The sequence below is a fragment of the Phyllobates terribilis genome, unplaced genomic scaffold (assembly GCF_046119375.1).
Source record: "Phyllobates terribilis strain yellow unplaced genomic scaffold, ASM4611937v1 Scaffold_8__6_contigs__length_399053987, whole genome shotgun sequence".
Taxonomy (NCBI): domain Eukaryota; kingdom Metazoa; phylum Chordata; class Amphibia; order Anura; family Dendrobatidae; genus Phyllobates; species Phyllobates terribilis.
The window spans coordinates 177,350,876-177,370,413 of record NW_027362768.1 but is presented as its reverse complement, the minus strand read 5'-3'; the positions used below and the strand labels follow the sequence as shown (position 1 = coordinate 177,370,413).

Sequence of the window (19,538 nt, the reverse complement as noted above, 5' to 3'; positions counted from 1 at the left end):
CATTTTTTCAGCGTTTTTTTCACCACCCATTACTTCCTATGGGTGAAAAAATACTGAAAGAAGTGACATGCTCTATTTTCCAAAAAAACACGCAAGGCACAAAATCTTGAACAAAAAAAAAAAACATGATGTGTGAACTAAGAATTCTGGAATCTCACAGATTTTGCTGGTACTGCAAAAGGCAGAAGAAAATTTTCATAAAAAAGCATAAAAAAAACACTGAAAAAAAAACATAATGTGTGAACATAGCCTAAAAATTAATGATACTACTGATATAATGGCCAGAAACAGGCCTAATGTTCATGTACAAATGTAATAGCTAATGCTGACAGTAATGGTCTTGGTGTCTAAAGCTGAGCTCATATGCAGGTTATGGTTGGACTACTTCACCTCAGGTGCCCTGCCATTGAATATACCTGCTATATCCTTCACCTCTGTTGATAAGCCCCAGCAGTGTGTGGCTGTTGATAATCTGCATACTTTTTAGAGCATAGTCTACATGTCTCCATACTTCAGCTGGTCTCATTCATGAGAAGCATCCCCCCACCAGAGCGGCATCTCGTTCAGCCACCCAGTACCTTGCTCTGTACTGACCAGGTTCAAGTATACTGAAACATCTGTCTAAAAGATGGGATTGTGGTTTAACTAATATCTATAATTATGTTGCAACTCTGGAAATGGTTGTACATCAATTTATAGGGTAACTACCTTCAATAAATGTCAACAAAAAGACAGTTTTCTTACGGCTGTAGAATAGCTGATTCTCAATAGTTTTGAAGGTGTTCAATCAGGTGTCATCGGGACAACCAATCCCTATTTATTTTCCTGAAAGCAAGGTGCCTATGAGTGCTGCCTGTATCATGCTTATAGCCTGTTGCATTGATGGGATTTCCCTCCTCTATGGGCAACATAGGATTTCCCATCCAATACAGATCTCTCCCTAGTGGATGATTATACTAGGCCTGTGATCAATGTATGTACACAAAAGATTGAGAAAAAAAATAATTTTATCGTTCATACCCATAATACCTATAAAAGGTGTGAATTATTATTTTTTTTTTAAAAAGAGTTCCATTCACATATTAAAAGACTATACTACGCCCTCCCGAAAAACATGACCTTATAACACTAAGTTTATGATAAAGATTTTCAGAGCATCGATTCCCTTTCTCCCATTTTTTTGGGCAAAACTGCGCATAGTGGTAGAAGCGATCAGATAAGAATGTGAATTTAGACCTCATCATCCAGTTTTATAAGACTGCTACCACCAATTACATTATTGAGTTGTTATTTATCCAACTCTCTTTTATATTTTTTATTGTGACTCTAAAGGTGGAGTGTCACTTTAAGAAAAAGATGTGGTAGTATATACAAATAAGTAATCAAAAACAGGATAACCCATGAATTATGTTATACTAAAATTACTGAAAGGCTAGTAGTAGATGTCTTAAATTAATTTCCAGTGTAAACAAAACCTTTTTATCGTTTTCTGCTTGCATGTGCCTCCCCTGGTGCTGTTATCACTCTGCTACTGCTGCAGGTGGTTTCTAGAAAGAATCAGTTTCCTTCACCCTCTGGAAGCTGGCAATATAGTCCCTCCTTACATTCCCTATAGTTGTCTCATCTGTACTGCCACAGTCTGTGGTCCTTTACTGACAAGCAGGTAGAAAGCTATTTCTATTGGTTGCCCGGCAGTGAGCAAGGGATTACTATGCAGAGACCTAGCTGTAGAGAGAATGACTGAATAATGACAAAAAATATACAATGAATATACACTGTGTGCACAATTATTGGGCATATTAGTATTTTGAAATACTGTCATTTGTATTCAAATTTTCCTACTGCAATAATAATTCTGCACACTAATAGCTGCCAAATAATTCTGCACAAATATATATTCTCCTACAAAAGAAAAAACATTATTTTTACGCTCTTAAATATTCAGATTTCAGGTTTATTAACCTTTTGGATTGCTGGAGATGTTCAATAATAAAATGAATCATCAAATTGCCTAATAATTGTCCACACAGTGCAATATGTAATGTTGGGCGACCCGTTTACGGAGGCTTTTTTCCCATAACGGCACAGAACATTACTGATAACATAGTGAAGGAGCCAAAAAGAGTTTTGTGTTTGGAAATGAATCCATTTAAGGAGAGATACACTTGGCCGGCTCATTAATGTGTATGTGACTGTGGAGGGAGAGGTTTATTACTTTCTATTTCATGTTATATAACAGGATATTAGGGGTTGTATAAGGCAATTTATACACTGCATTGGAGCCTTTCAATACAAGGAATGGAGTATGTTCAAATGAGCAATATTCCATTAAGGAAATCATCCAGTAATATAGATTATTTATTAATCCAATGCCATTAATTTCAGATTATAGGGAATTCCTATATTTTTACAGATTTTGTAGCACTCAGACTCCAGACAGGTCTGTATTTATACTGAACAGTGAACTAAACTAGAGAAATTAATCTACTGAGAGCACAGAAATCTCCCATAATCTCATTGTTTTGCATGAGAAGATGAAAGTGGCAAGAAATGGCTCAGTATTTCTTCTGCAATAAAACATATGGTTAAGATTTTATCTGGAAGAAACAGGTGTTTAAGTGATATCGTTATTGGCTATAGATCCAGGATAAAGTATATGACACAGTTTCTGCAATGTGTAGGTACTTGCTAGCATTGTAAAATATCCACAGGAACAGTGTGATGCTGTTTCTAAGCTTCTGTGGGTTAGCTTTTATATTAAATTGCTCACTCTGCTTCTTTTCATTTCTGGCTATCCAAAGTTACTACCAGGGGAGCTCAGTGATACACATCATGCCTGCAGCAACCATTAGGGGGAGCTCCCTCTATACATGATAAGATCCTGTCTGCAGCCACCACTGGGGGGGCTCCCTGTGTACAGAGATACATGATAAGATTCTGTCTGCAGCCACCACTAGGGGGAGATCCTTGTATACAGAGATACATAAGATTCTGTCTGCAGCCACCACTAGGGGGAGCTCCCTGTGTACAGAGATACATGATACGATTCTGTCTGCAGCCACCACTAGGGGGAGATCCTTGTATACAGAGATACATGATAAGATTCTGTCTGCAGCCACCACAAGAGGGAGCTCCCTGTATACAGAGAAACATGATAAGATTTTGCCTGCAGCCACCACTGGGGGGGGGCTCCCTGTGTACAGAGATACATGATAGGATTCTGTCTGCTGCCACCACTGGGGGGAGCTCCCTGCATGCAGAGATACATGATAAGATTCTGTCTGCAGCCACCACTAGGGGGAGCTCCCTGCATGCAGAGGTACATGATAAGATTCTGTCTGCAGCCACCACTAGGGGGAGCTCCCTGTGTACAGAGATACATGATACGATTCTGTCTGCAGCCACCACTAGGGGGAGATCCTTGTATACAGAGATACATGATAAGATTCTGTCTGCAGCCACCACAAGAGGGAGCTCCCTGTATACAGAGAAACATGATAAGATTTTGCCTGCAGCCACCACTGGGGGGGGGCTCCCTGTGTACAGAGATACATGATAGGATTCTGTCTGCTGCCACCACTGGGGGGAGCTCCCTGCATGCAGAGATACATGATAAGATTCTGTCTGCAGCCACCACTAGGGGGAGCTCCCTGCATGCAGAGGTACATGATAAGATTCTGTCTGCAGCCACCACTGGGGGGGCTCCCCGTGTACAGAGATACATGATAAGATTCTGTCTGCAGCCACCACTAGGGGGAGCTCCCTGTGTACAGAGATACATGATAAGATTCTGTCTGCAGCCACCACTAGGGGGAGCTCCCTGTATACAGAAATACATGATAAGATTCTGTCTGCAGCCACCACTATGCTTCTCCTAGTGGTAATTTCTGACATCTAGAAATTAATCACTTCTCTCTTTGTATGCATGAAAATAGAATATTTGAAACTATGTGTCAGATAAAGCTCCAACTCTTGTATTATAATCATGAACTCAATATTTACAGAAATTGGACCTAAAAATAAAAAGCTGATCAAAGAGGGACATGTATAACAAAAAAAAATAGAAAAAAAATAGAAAAAAAAGTATTTTGGAGTTAACTGGAAACATCAAATAATCCAGCATCCATAGGAACTTCGGCTAAGTGTTGTCTAGGATTTTACATGTTTGGCCCCAGAGTAGGGAATGTTATAAAAAAAAAAAATAACGATCGCTTCTTGAATCCCCTTTTGCTCTATAGTAGCACAGCTCCAGTGGTCCCTGCAGTGGTGTAATTTCGTCCATCATTCACGTGACTGCTGCAGCCAATCAATGGTCTCAACTGCTATGCATGCAACTGTTAACACGGTTAGTGTTGGGTTACAGTGGTCATGTGACTGATGGATGGGACGTCATTACTGCAGGACCAGCAGGGTACATCAGATTGGTGGCACACCCTAATCCAGAGATACAGTAACTATACAAGTAATATTTAACATGTTTGTGCTGTAAAAAAAAGGTGAAAATTATTGTGCATGTATTTTTTGCATCTATTTATATCCCTTTTTATGCTGCTTACTGCACTTTTCTTAAACGTGGGTAGAGCTTAGAGGCATGACCACCCGTGGCTTGACACATTTGTGATCATTTACAACAGAAATTCTAGCTAAATTTACTTAGATTTGATTTATTGGCCCATGAGTTGCCAGAGATGCGCCTCATTATGAATCAGGAGTATCTTGTTGAAACTGGCTTATTATGAAGATCAGCTTATAAAATGCCCGTCTTAATAAATTCCCTCTATATCGCTAACAGTACAATGCCACATTGGTGTAATGTAATGCAATGGTGTGCTAAATACGAAGTCTTGGGGTATGTTCACAGTAGGCTTTTTTTAGCGCTTTTTTTCTGCAGCAATACCTGATCTCTTGGCAGGAAAGAAGCTGCGGCAAAAACGCAGGTTTTGGTGCGTTTTTTGGAGCATTTTTCAGGATCCCAAAGTTCAGCTTTACTTCCACCACAGAAGCATGAACACAGGTCACCAATGGCAGTGCATTTACTTACTTTCACACTTTGGTCTGCCATTGAGTTGCTCAGGCATTGTTCAACTTCACACCTTTGTCAGCCATCCTTTGGATTAGTACAGTTTAATTAAATTAGTGATGCGTAAAGTAAACATTGACTGACCCATGTTGTGAGATTGAACAATAGTTGTCAGCCAATGGTTACATTGTATGCATCACTAATTTAATTAAACTGTACTAATCCAAACTGCCATCTCAGGTGACCAAGACAAGATGGTAAACTTGGGAAAATCACAAAAATAAATGAGTTTCACATACTGTGGTACTTGTTTTTTTTCACTAAAAACGCAGCAAAACCTGATAGTTGGGCAGCACGGTGGCTCAGTGGTTAGCACTGCAGCCTTGCAGCGCTGGGGCCCTGGGTTCAAATCCCTCAAAGAACAACATCTGCAAGGAGTTTGTATGTTCTCCCTGTGTTTGTGTGGGTTTCCTCCAGGTTCTCTGGTTTCCTCCCACATTCCAAAGACATACTGATAGGGAATTTAGATTGTGAGCCCCAATGGGGACAGTGCCCATAATGTCTGTAAAGCGCTGTGGAATTAATGGTGCTATGTAAGTGAGTAAAATTAATAAATAGCTATGTTCACACTAGGTGTTTTTTCAGCGTCTTTTTTTACCTACCCATTAGTTTCAGTGGGTGAAAAACGCTGAAAGAAGTGACATGCTCTGTTGTGCAAAAAAACATGCAAAGCACAAAATACTGATGATACAAAAAACAGTATGTGTGCATGAGATTTCTGAAATCTCATAGACTTTGCTGGTACTGTAAAACGCAGCTGAAAATTTGCATAAAAAAACGCTGAAAAAACGCCTAGTGTGAACGTACCCTTACAGTGCAGAGCGGCAGTAAACTCTTTGGGTGCGTTCCCACGTTCAGGATTTGCAGCGGCCAGATGTTACAGCATAGTGGATGTTATTTCTAGAAATCCCATGTCCACTATGTGTCTCTGTGCACCTGCGGATCACCCGCGGAAACTGACATATGGCGCGTCTTTCAGATCGGAATTTCCCCATAGACTTGCATCAATGAGGAAAATCTGCATAAAAAAGAAAATGCACGGTAGCTCATTTGCATAATGAGGGCAGAAGTGGTGCGGCTGTTCTGCAGCGTCTCCTCATCGTGGGAACGTACCCTTTGGTGTTGGGCCTGTTCTCTTTCAGTGTTCCAGGGTTGAGGATGGTTCCTCAGAAGCTTGCACTGTTAGCACATCAGACACGCAGATAAAAATATGAGTGGGAATCAGTCCTGTCCCTTGTTAAAGTGTCCTAGAAGCCGGTAACAAATCCCTTATCAATGGCTGGTACAGGTCATCCCTCAGCAGGTAGAAAGCTGCAGGAAACAGTTAATCCTCCCTTAGCTGCAGGCACCTTCATCTGCCCAAAGCTCATTTTCTTTTCAAAAGTGAACATTTCTGCACTGCTGCAAGAAAAATACTCATTTCCTTCTGTAATCCACCCTGCTGAAATTACCATCAGACAATTTGTCTACATGAATACAAAAAAAGCTGCAACCCTTGGGTGGGCCGTCCAATCACGAGAGCTGTTAATTACAGAGGTAAGTTATAAGCGACATACTTCATGCAATGTGTTGTGCTTTAGATATTGCATGCCAAAAACTTATTGTAATTTCCATTCATTTTGACATACTTGCCAACTTTTAAAGACTTGCATCCCAGAGGCTGGCAGGGGCAGCATGTGCAGCCCATCAGTAGAATTATTTAACCAAAACCAGACCTAAGCCCATTCCATGCCCACGCACATTCAACATCCAAGCCCATTCTATGCTCTGCCAATTCCAAGTCTCTACACATTCTATACTATAAAACTTCCTGAACTGCTGCTTTCTGGAAGTTGTCAGCAGTGCCCATATCATTTGCCAACTCTTCTTGGAATCCGGGAGGCCTTCATTTTTTCTGGAAGGATTTAGCAGGGAAGCCTTTATTTTAAAACCAAAATTACAACTGTATGGTCATATGCAAAATTGTGACAATATAATATTGCGTGGTATTCTGTGCCTTAAGTTAGGATATACCATCATTTAAGATTGGTGGAAGTACCCACCAGACCTGAGAATGAAGGAACCGTAGCGCTAGTTTAGTGCTCTATGTCCTATTAAGTGGTGCCCCCGACCACCCTCTATGCAGCTCATGTCTATGTGGCACCACAATGCATAGAAAAACAGTAAAGGCGATGCGTCACTAAATCAATGCTGGATCACAGAATCAGTGGGGGTCAAAGACGTTGAATCCTGACAAAGCAGCAAAGGAGAAAGTTTGTATTCAGTAAAATCGCATGGGATTTCCATATAAGGGCTCTTTCAGATGTCAGTGTCTCCTGTACGTGTGGTGACAGTTTCCACAAGCACCAGAGACACATAGGCACGTAGACCCATTCAAATGATTGGGTCTGTGCACATGTCAGCGTGTTTCCACAGACCGTGGGCAATGCACGCTGACATGTCCGTTTTTTACCCGCTGCACAGGCCGCAAAACATCCCACACTGATGACACAAGGATTACATCCATGTGTCCTATGTGTGACACGTATCGGCGCCTGGGTATCAGCATACAGTTAGTGCTGTTCCCAAGTGCCAGGCGCTGAACGAAAAATCCTTATACTCACCTGTCCGACGATGTCCCCTGCTGTAATCCATGCGACCGGTCACGCCGAGGAGCCGGGGAAAATGAAGCGCTGCAGCGAGCAAGCCCCGAAGCTGCGCTCAGTGAGTGATAGGACACCGCTCGTTGAGCTCAGCACCGGGATCCGCTTGCTGCAGCACGTCATTCTCCTCGGTGTGAGGAGTCTCATGGATTACAGCGCGGGACACTTCGGACAGACTACTACTCTCAACATTGTCCCCTGCCGGCGCTGATCGCAGCACCGGCTGGGGACAATGAGGAGGGCAGCGTTGAGCAGCCGGCGCTTGGGAACAGCGATAACTGTACAGCTGATTCCCAAGCGCCGGTATGTGTGATCCTTAAGCAGCACACAGTTGCCACACAAGTGCACACGGACACGGATATCTCCGATACTGTTTTTTTCAGTGTGAAACCGGCCTAACCCTGTAGGCTGATAAATCATTACCAAACCGCAGATACATGATGTTGCATATGCTGCAAGGGAAGTGGTACTGAACAACCAGGTGGCTTTGCCATTCAGGGGTGTGGGACAGCTGAGTACCCTTGTTAGACCTATGAAGGTAGCCATATTTGATCAGATTTTTATTTACATTAATTTAATTTCTTTATTTTTATAGGCCACTTCCATTTCGATAAATTCATTGGTTTAGTGACACAGATCAGATTTTTTTTTTTTTTACAGATTTTCTGACTTTGAGATTTCACAGACTTTACTTTCCTGCTGAATGAATAGATTTATATGAGCAAACATTGGGTGACGTTGCTGAATCAGTATCAGGAGAGAGCACATCCGGCCCGTATCCGGGGTCAGATGTTCCAGGTGAGGTGTCTGCTGATTTAGAAGAAATGAAAAAGACACGGAGAACATCTGTGGCCGATAAATCAGGAAGAGTCGTGAAGAAAAATGATAAACAGGACAGAACTGAATCTTAAATCTGTTTATATAGAAGTGGATCTTGGAAATGACTTCATCAGATGGAAGGCTAAGAGGTTTCTTCTATATTTGCTGATCCTGACTGACTGTATTGGTCTATGTTGGGATGGTTCTAAAGCTAAAAGGCAATCATTTTGGTGATGGAGAATAAGGTACAGTCATGACCTAAAAGACATTCATAACCAGTTTATACCCCTTTAAGAATAAGAAACATCAAATTAGATCAATAATTCTCAACCTGTGGCTCTCTGGCAGTTGCAAAACTACAACTCCCAGCATCACCTGGGAGTTATTTTGAAAAAGCCAGAGATTGGCCCTATTGACAAATTCCACCTGTGAAGTCACTGATCACCCTCAAGGCAATACTGACAATCATTAAACAAATGCAACTAAAAAAAATAGCCACAAAGTACTGTAGTTCTTACAGCTGCAAACCCATCAACCCACAGTTACTAATGCTGACCACGCAGTCTGATAATGCGCCAAATTTACCAGAGTAGCGCATGCTGTGTTATAGATTCTGTGCATTTTGCGAGAAGTTACAAACTTTTTTCGAACTTATGTTAACTTAGTTATCTTACTTTAGACTAGTGTCCCCAACTCCAGTCCTCAAGAGCCACCAATAGGTCATGTTTTCAGGATTTCCTTAGTTTTGCACAATTGGTGGAATTCTTGGCTGTGCAGATGATGTAATTATCACCTGTGGAATACTAAGGAAATCCTGAAAACATGATCTGTTGGTGGCTCTTGAGGACCAGAGTTGGGGAACCCTACTTTAGACCATTCATTTCCCCCTAAAAAATGGTACTCACCCATAATAAATGTGGCACATTTTAGAAAAAAAAACAGAAATGTCTCGTGAAGTGCAAATAACTATCTTTTTGGCGCAAATCAATAATTTGTGTAATTTGATTTGCTCCATTCCTGAATGGGTGAGCATAGAGATATGAAAGTTATAGATTTAAGGATCCAGTCAATCACCATTGGCATTTTACTGGTAGGACAGCTGTTATACTGCAGTAGATGCATTGATGGGAACTTTATCTCTCCACAGTACGGGGCGATCCAACACGTTCTGTATGGCCATCTACCTGTGCAGGATGAGCTGCTCCTTTGACCACCAAGTGAACCAGGCGACATCATACTTTTCTAGTGTACTGTGTGTAATATACAAAACCCCGAAGAAGGTCCTGACCTCTACCTAGAAAAAGATTTACAGCTTCCAGTAGTTCTTTCTGTCTTACATGTAAGGAATGGCTTTTTCTGTACTATTTATCTACTTACTTTCTTTAAAGAAAACCTGTCAGCTGATTCACGCTTCCCGAACCATGAGCAGACCGAATCAGACACCAGTTATTGCAGCCACAAAAACTTTACTCTGAAACTCTGCAACGTTTCAGAGAAAACCATGGATGACTAGTCCAAGAGGCAGGTCGCTTTTTCTTCTCCTTGTCCCACTTCCCTAGTCTGAGAAGTGTTTCCATACACATAAGGAGAGATCTGTCTCTTTCCTCATGTGCAGGCATTGCAGGACTTTAGGTATCCATGGTTACGACCACTGATATAATGACAGTTAGCTAGTTGCTAGTGGTCGTAACCATGGATACCTAAGGTCCTGCAATGCCTGCACATGAGGAAAGAGACATAGCAAATCAGAAAAACTATACTACATCTCTAATTGGAGGCATTTGCTAATATTATTATTATTACACCTGCTGCATATTGAGATAGTATCTTGGAGATGGGAATACCCCTTTAAGATTATTATTATTATTTAAGGTCCCAAGATACAATGGTAGAGCTGTAACTGATTAATAGTGTTTGAGGGACCAGTTTAATATTTGATGTACCATTTTGATGTGTGATTAATGTAGTTCCTTCCACTAACCTCTAGATGTCATTAAGACAAGTGCTGCCAGTAGACAAAATTTGGCAAATTACTATGTTATCGCCATACAACATACAGTGAAAACAGCGCCACCTGCAGGAATAGATATGAGATGGATAGATTAATGGACACATGAATGGATATTAGATAGTTAGATAGATAGATACTATATAAAATGGATAGATTAATAGATATCGATAGATGAGATTGATACTGTATAAGATTTATAGATAACCATGGATAAATATGAGATTAGTACTGTTTGAGACTGATAGATAGATCAATAAATATTAGATATGAAATACATACTGCATGAAATAGATAAATGGATAGATAATTATGTACAGTACTGTGTAAAAGTTTTAGGCAGGTGTGGAAAAATTCTGCAAAGTAAGAATGATTTAAAAATAGAAGTGATTATAGTTTATTATCAATTAACAAAATATTAAGCGAATGAACAAAAGAAAAAAACTAAATCCCATGAATAGTTGGTGACCGCCCTTTGCCTCCTTCAGTTCCAAGTTCTTTTCACTTGTACATAGTTTTTGAAGGAACTCAGAATGGAGATTGTCCCAAACTTCTTGGAGAACTGACTCCAGATCTTCTGTGTATGAGGCTTGTGCGGATCCTTCTGTCTCTTCATGCGATTCCAGACAGACTGGATGATGTGAGATCAGAGCTCCGTGGGGCCGGATCGTCACCTCCAGGACTCCTCGTTCTTCTTTACGCAGAAGATCGTACAAAATGACATTTGTTTTATGTTTGTGGCTGTTGTCTGGCTGCAGAATAAATTTGGAGCGAACCAAATGCCTTCCTGATGATATTACATGACGTATAAAGTATCTGCCTGTATTTCTCAGAATTGAGGACACCACTAATCTTGACCAAATCCCCAACTCCATTTGCTAAAATATTGCCCAAAATCTTTAAGGAGCCACCACCATGCTTCCCTATTGCATTCAGACACTCATTGTGCCGTTCTGCAGCTCTTCACCTAATAAACTGCTTTGTGTTATGTTCAAATACTTCTAATCTTGACTCTTCAGTCCTGAGCACCTGCTGCCATTTTTCTGCAGCCCAGATCATATTTTTGTTGTTAATAGTTGAATTGATTGACTGTGTTTCTGTATGGAAAGGTTTTTGTTGGCCTCAATTCTTCCATGAAGATTAATTCTACCCAGACTTCTCCGAACAGCAAATGGGTGTAGCCGGGTATCACTGGTTGCTGCCAGTTCTGTTGGCACTGCTGGACATCTTCCGATTTCAAAGGAAAGTAATCATGATGAATCTTTCATCTGCTGAACTAAGTTTCCTTGGCCGACCTCTGCGTCTATGGTCCTCAATGTTATCCATTTCTTAGTGCTTCTTCAGAAGGGCTTGAATATCTTGAAACCCCAGTCTGCTGTGAAATCTTTGCCTGGGTTAGAACTTGCTGATGCATTATAACTACCTTGTGTCCAGTTGCTGCGAACAGTCTTGTCAATGGTATATGACCTGCGATATGAAATTGTCTTTCACAACCTCTTCTTTGTAGCAGATTTTGGCTGTTCCTCACCCAGTTTAAAGCCTCATGCACAGTGATTTATGTTTCAGGTAATGACTGTTTAAACCTACATTTGAAAAGTGATGACCATTATCATCTGTTTGGTATTATTGGCTGCTCATGGGACTATAATCCTACAAAATCCCCAACTTTGTACAAGGGTCCCTAAAGGAATATCCAGTGGGTCACACCAAATATTAATTTCATTTAGATTCCTTTTTTCATTCACTTTGCATTTTGTTAACTGATAAAAGATAAGCTAGTAACAATTCTGTTTTTGAAGGCATTCTTACTTTGCAACATTGATTCCACACCTGCCTAATATTGCGACACAGTACTGTACATACTTTACTAGCTGGATACATTTTGTGTTAGTCTAAATTTACTTGTCTTTACAAATAAATTGATTGACTCTCCCAGGGATACATTTCCAGCAGTGCTCAGAGTAAATACCTGTAAATGAGTGGCTTCTGTGTTCCTTCACTTGAAAAGTGCGTCTATAAAAGTAGGAGACATACAAAGCCGCCGGACCACCTGTCTGGGTGGCGTTGGAGAACGTTCTTTGATTGCTTGGCCTTTCTGAAGTGGATTTTTTTTTTAGCACAATCAATATATATGTATATACCAGCAGATGGTCGCCCGCTGGATGTGCGCCTCTAATTCTTACATCTTACTGCCTTGTAATAACTCAAGATTGTGCGGCTATTGACTTTGCAGCTGTCAGGGCACTTTTAATGGTGAACTTGCTGTACGTAAAAGAGATTACATTCCTATCACACAGAACATTTTGCTTTGTCCCTGGAGCTGAGCCTTTAAAGCAGCAGATAGAATGCTGTGCAAGGACTGGGTCGCTGCAGTAATGAAGTAATAGGTAGCGTTTACGGCATCTTAGGGTCAGTGCGTTTAAAAAGACTTGTTCAAGACAATTGGGGAAAAATAATAAAAATTGATGCTAAGTGGAGAGCCATAGCAACTAGTAGATTATTTTTATGGAAGGCACTTTTCTCCCAGTTAGTTATCATACTTTGGCCATTCAAGGACTTTATGACACTGACCATTTCTAAAGCTGCAATGTTAATAAGACGGAAGGACGCTGGGTAGCACTGATGCTCTAAGGCAGAGATACACATTTTTTTCTGGTCCAAGGACCACATTATCAGATTGCATCACTCCCAAGGGCTGAAATAAATGGGTCATTCCCATAGGGGATATTTTTAGTGGCTCATAGGTGGTGGGTTCACTTCTGGTATTCCCACTTTTGAGGAAAAAGCTTGTCTGTCCATGTCTTCTCCATTTGAGAAGTTTCACACATACTTGCCAAATGTTTGGTAGACTTCTTGAAAAAAGGGGACACCACCCAAACTCGTGGCTCATTAGACAAAACCCAGCGTCCAACAAACGGGCAAGACAGATCTGTGAAATGGAGCATGGCAGAGGTGTTACAAAGTCTACCCAGTGCACGATTAGTACTTGTCCCTGCGCTTTCCCTCTTTTGAGCCACCCAACCCTGATGCTTAGGAGTCACGCAGAATGGCAATGCGGTACAAATGCAGCTACTAGAGGTGAAATCACTACTACTAATGCTTCTAGTATTTCACTCTACAGTCACCACTAGGGGGAGACCACTGCATACAAATTCATACTTGGGAGACACAGATTCATCTACTGCAGGGATGTCAAACTCAAATACAGAAAGGGACAAAATTAAAGACCTGGGACAAAATCGCGGGCCAACATTGATATTTATTAAAAAAAAAGTCTACAATTGAGGAAGTTTTTCCTTATCATCAAATATAATGATGAAACTTTTCATATGGAAATAAACTTAATGGGCTTCCAGACGAACAAAGTACATTTTAATTAATCGATCTTAGAATAAAATTAGCATATAATCACAAATGGGGCATACTGGAATAATATAATATGTTATGTAAGAGAAGTAAAAAGCATATGGCCCAAAGGCCTAATTTAAATATGTAATGACAAAGGATAAAAAAACCCTTGTATTAATAATTAATACAGATAATAAAGTTTGATGCCAACAAATGTGCCCCCCAAACACAGTATGATACCTCCACAGTGAATTCCTGCACTGTACCCTCCACACGCACGGTATGATGACCCCCCCCCCCAACAAAGTATAATGACCCATCACAGTTTGATGCCACTACTGTGATCCCCACAGTCCTCCACATAGTCCTCCATACAGAATAATGGGCCCTACATAGTCCTCCATACAGAATAATGGGTCCCACATAGTCCTCCATACAGAATAATGGGCCCCACATAGTCCTCCATACAGAATAATGGCCCCACATAGTCCTCCATACAGAATAATGGGTCCCACATAGTCCTCCATACAGAATAATGGGTCCCACATAGTCCTCCATACAGAATAATGGGCCCCACATAGTCCTCCATACAGAATAATGGCCCCACATAGTCCTCCATACAGAATAATGGGCCCCACATAGTCCTCCATACAGAATAATGGACCACACATAGTCCTCCACACAGTATAATGTGCTCCACATAGTCCTCCATGCAGTATAATGGCCTCACATAGTCTTCCACACAGAATAATGGGCCCCACATAGTCCACCATACAGTATAATGGCCCCACATAGTCCTCTATACAGAATAATGAGCCCCTCATAGTCCTCCACACAGAACAATGAGCCTCACATAGTCCTCCATTCAGTATAATAGGCCTCACATAGTCCTCCATACAGTATAATGGGCCCCACGTAGTCCTCGATACAGTATAATGGGCCCCACGTAGTCCTCCATACAGTATAATGGGCCCCACATAGTCCTCCATACAGTATAATGGGCCCCACACAGTCCTCTATACAGAATAATGAGCACCACATAGTCCTCCATACAGTATAATGGCTCCACATAGTCCTCCATACAGTATATGGACCCCAGATAGTCTTCCATTCAGTATAATGGGCCCCACATAGTCCTCCATACAGTATAATGAGCCCCACATAGTCCTCCACACAGTATAATGGCTCCACATGGTTCCCTGCATCGCGGGTCAAATATAATCACCCTGAAGGCCAGATTTGGCCCGCGGGCCAAAGTTTGACAGGTGTGATCTACTGTGAGCTCCCAAGAGCCCCATGTAAATAGAGCGCTGGTTGATCGGGCGCACTATCACTTCTTTCATTGTTATAGGAGTTCCACAGACCAGCAGAGCTCAGTGTTCAGTATCTCCAGCGGTTCCATTAAGAATGAATGCAATGTGTATGAACTACAGCTCCATTCACATAGGGCTCTTCAGAACCCCGGTTTTTGAGCTCGGTGAGTGTCACAGCGATCGTGAACTTATCCCCTATCTAATTGAGAATTTTTAAAAACTTTGAAAATGTAGATATTTACTTTAAGGAAAAAAGCAATAGTATAAAATTTTCATAAAAAATTCTGATAATTCAGCATTTTCAGACCATTTAGCCAGAATATGATAGATTTCAGTTTTATTTGCTAGTGGGTGTTTTACCGTTTTACTATTTTAGGATGGACATGCTATATGAATTCACCACATGACTATATAACATGTATAGACAACCCCAAAATAAATCCCCACTATCTAATACTTCAGAGACCTCTGTTCCCTGTCATTTCCAGACGCTGGCTGCAGTACAATGAAGCAGTCAAAGCGCGTGGCTCCTCGGACCAGTACAAACGACCTGACCTTTGGTGTGCAAGCCTTTGTGGGAATTGCTGTCATCAGAGGGATTCGGATATGTACTGTGCGTTTTACTGGAGTCCCGCTGATATTCAGGACTTTGCACGCGGCTGCACTATCTAATTCACATTTCAAGGCTTTGTACTTTTACTGACATTCTTCACCTTATTATGTCCAGACAGATAATCAACCACATGAAAGACCGAAAAGCGAACTCCTGTGACTGGAGATGGTTTATTGGGAGAGAAAATGGATAAAATGTCTCCCATGCATGGCTCTGGAAGCAAGTCTTTATATTAAAAACTATTACTGGTCACTGAGGCATGAGGTACAATTTACCCGGATTTTCAATTTCTTGTCGAGTTACTGCATCAAGATGCTCAACCTATAATAACCCATCTTTTATGAGAAACACCTCACGGCATGAAAAAAATATTTGCAATAGCATAGCAGTATTATTATATACAGAGTGGCGGCATTGTGTGAGCTTTGTTTGAAAGTATTATTAAGCATTGTATAACAGTATTTGAGCAGTGAATAGCAGTATTGTATGGGCTATGCTTGGAAGTATGTGCAATTGTGTGGTAGTATTATTTGGCATTGTATGGACTTTGTTTGGAAGCATTATTTTAGCATTTTATGGCAGTATTATTTAGACACTGGATGGCTTTATTATGAACACTTGGTCAGTAAATGGCGGAATTACCGTATTTTTCGGACTATAAGACGCACCTAGGTCCGTGGGGAGCAGTGACCATTCACTCTTTTCAATAGTGCTCACACTGTAGCTGCAGCGCGACTCCTGCGGCCGGCGGTCAGAGATCCCGCTATTAAAGACCATGAATATTCACTACAACCCATGGAAGTGGGTTGTAGCAAATATTCATGAGCTTTAATAGCGGGCACACAGACCGTCGGCCGCAGCAGGAGCCGCGCTGCGGGTACAGTGTGCGCGCTATTAAGGAAAATGAATATTCATTGCTCTCCACGCCCATGGGTGTGGGCAGTAGGGAATATTCATTTTCTTAAGCAGTGGGCACAGTGTAGACTGCAGCAGGCGGCTGCTGCCTCCTGTGGCCCGCTCCTCCACCGCTACTGCTCCCACCCAGCCCCCCACCACCCACAGAACATATGCTCGGACTATAAGACGCACCACCCACTTTCCTCCAAAATTTTGGAGGAAAAAAGTGCTTCTTATAGTCCGAAAAATACGGTATGTAAAATGGTAGTGTGTAAAGTCTGTGTTATTTAGCATAGTATAGCAGTATTATATGAACAGGGGATGGTAGCAAAGTGTGGACTTTGTTTGCAAGTACTATTGAACATTATATTGCAGTATTATTTGGCTGGTAAATGTCGCCGTTAGGTGAAACAGTCGTATTTTGTAGGTTTAATTTGGCAGTATTATGTAGCATTGCATGGCAGTATTATGTGCGCATTAGGTGGGAGAATTAGGGTATGGGTTTAGCATGAAAATATTATTTGCCCCTGTATAGCAGTATTATTTAGAAGTGAATGGGAATATTGTGAAGGCTTTGTTTGGTCAGGGCATGGAGGTATTATATAAGTTTGGTTTTGAAGTATTGTCAGCATAGTATGGAAAATGTAAAAATTAATATATGGAAATTTGTGCAAAATGTGTTTATTATATATAGTTTATTATGTGGGATTTGTTTAGAATTACTATTTGTAAATGAATGGCAGTATTGTGTAAACTTTGTATAGAAGTATTATTTAGGCACTGAATGGTACAATTTTATGAGCTTTGTTTGGCAGTGTTATTTGCCATTGAAAGGCGGTATTATTTGGGCAGTGAATGCTAGTATTGTCAAGGCTTTGTTTGGCAGCATTATTTGCACTGCATGGAAGTGAGCAGCATTCATAGAAATTCAGGTAATACGTGTAAAGGTTTTTCTTTTCCTATAAAACCGTGAACATATAGACAGATATTTAGACTGCAGAACTGGCAGCGGATTAGTTAACAGTGTCAGTGTTGCAGAAAGTGCGCTGAGATAAAAGCTTTAAACTTCTCCTGATAGTTTGTCATCCTATATCCCTCTGCGAGGTTATCATTTGCCTCACGAGTATCTGAAGGGGAGGATGCCAGAAATAGCAGTGGAAATTGGGTCAGCAACAACCCACATTTGGCACAATTGTAACTATGTTAAAATGTCTTATTACTGTATGAAGCAGCATATGGATCCTGGGGTCTGCGATCAATACAAGCGCTTATGTTTGTTTAAACTCTTCTATATCGGCAGAAAAACACTATCTGGCTTCATTGTCTTATTATCTCAAAGCTTTTACCAAGTATCACTGTAAAACAAGGCCAATTATGTATATTTGTCATTCCTGCCTTCTGCACAGTACAGTAATAGATAGCATAATTTACAGATATGGTCCCTGGTATAGGAAATCTTTCCCAACACTGAGCCTATTCTGTATGCTAAATTAGAGTAATTCCAGTCACAACTGATATTACCATCCATGGTGCTGTAATCATTCCTGACTTTCGGAAATGTTTTTTTCATAATGTTTGTTTATTTTTTATATATATTCAGAATATCACTCGTATCACCATGCCACACAAAACGCCACAGATTTCATAAGATCTACCCAGGTAGGAACTTTACTAGTGTACAACTCGGTAAAATATTTGTAGTAAGCGTTAACATAACCGCAACTGCCCCCTATGTACAAGAATGTAACATCTAGATCACTGCCCCCTATGTACAAGAATATAACTACTATAATACTGCCCCCTATGTACAAGAATATAACCACTATAATACTGCCCCTATGTACAAGAATATAACTACTATAATACTGCCCCTATGTGCAACAATATCACTGCTATAATACTGCCCCCTATGTACAAGAATATAACTACTATAATACTGCTCCTATGTACAAGAATATAACTACTATAATACTGCCCCCTATGTACAAGAATATAACTACTATAATACTGCTCCTATGTACAAGAATATAACTACTATAATACTACCCCCTATGTACAAGAATATAACTACTATAATACTGCTCCTATGTACAAGAATATAACTACTATAATACTGCTCCTATGTACAAGAATATAACTACTATAATACTGCCCCCTATGTACAAGAATATAACTACTATAATACTGCTCCTATGTACAAGAATATAACTACTATAATACTGCTCCTATGTACGAGAATATAACTACTATAATACTGCCCCTATGTACAAGAATATAACTACTATAATACTGCTCCTATGTACAAGAATATAACTACTATAATACTGCTCCTATGTACAAGAATATAACTACTATAATACTGCTCCTATGTACAAGAATATAACTACTATAATACTGCTCCTATGTACAAGAATATAACTACTATAATACTGCCCCTATGTACAAGAATATAACTACTATAATACTGCTCCTATGTACAAGAATATAACTACTATAATACTGCTCCCTATGTACAAGAATATAACTACTATAATACTGCCCCTATGTACTAGAATATAACTACTATAATACTGATCGCTATGTACAAGAATATAACTACTATAATACTGCCCCTATGTACAAGAATATAACTACTATAATACTGCCCCTATGTACAAGAATATAACTACTATAATACTGCTCCTATGTGCAAGAATATAACTTCTATAATACTGCTCCTATGTACAAGAATATAACTACTATAATACTGTTCCTATGTACAAGAATATAACTACTATAATACTGCCCCTATGTACAAGAATATAACTACTATAATACT

The 19,538-nt window shown here is 40.4% G+C and overlaps 1 protein-coding gene and 1 long non-coding RNA gene across 4 annotated transcripts in view; one reads left to right on the top strand and one right to left on the bottom strand.

Annotated features, from left to right (window-relative positions):
- PDE4B (phosphodiesterase 4B) overlaps positions 1-19,538 on the bottom strand; it is a 570,792-nt gene that overhangs the window by 321,326 nt on the left and 229,928 nt on the right. The gene's annotated exons all lie outside the window — the stretch shown is intronic.
- Positions 17,542-19,538, top strand: part of LOC141156466 (uncharacterized) — a 48,365-nt gene continuing 46,368 nt past the window's right edge. The window contains exons 1-2 of one of the 2 annotated variants that reach the window (XR_012247631.1): positions 17,572-17,652; positions 18,321-18,379. This is a non-coding gene — a long non-coding RNA (uncharacterized lncRNA). Of the gene's footprint in view, positions 17,653-18,320; positions 18,380-19,538 lie in introns of both variants that reach the window. The other variant, XR_012247630.1, reaches the window with a different exon arrangement.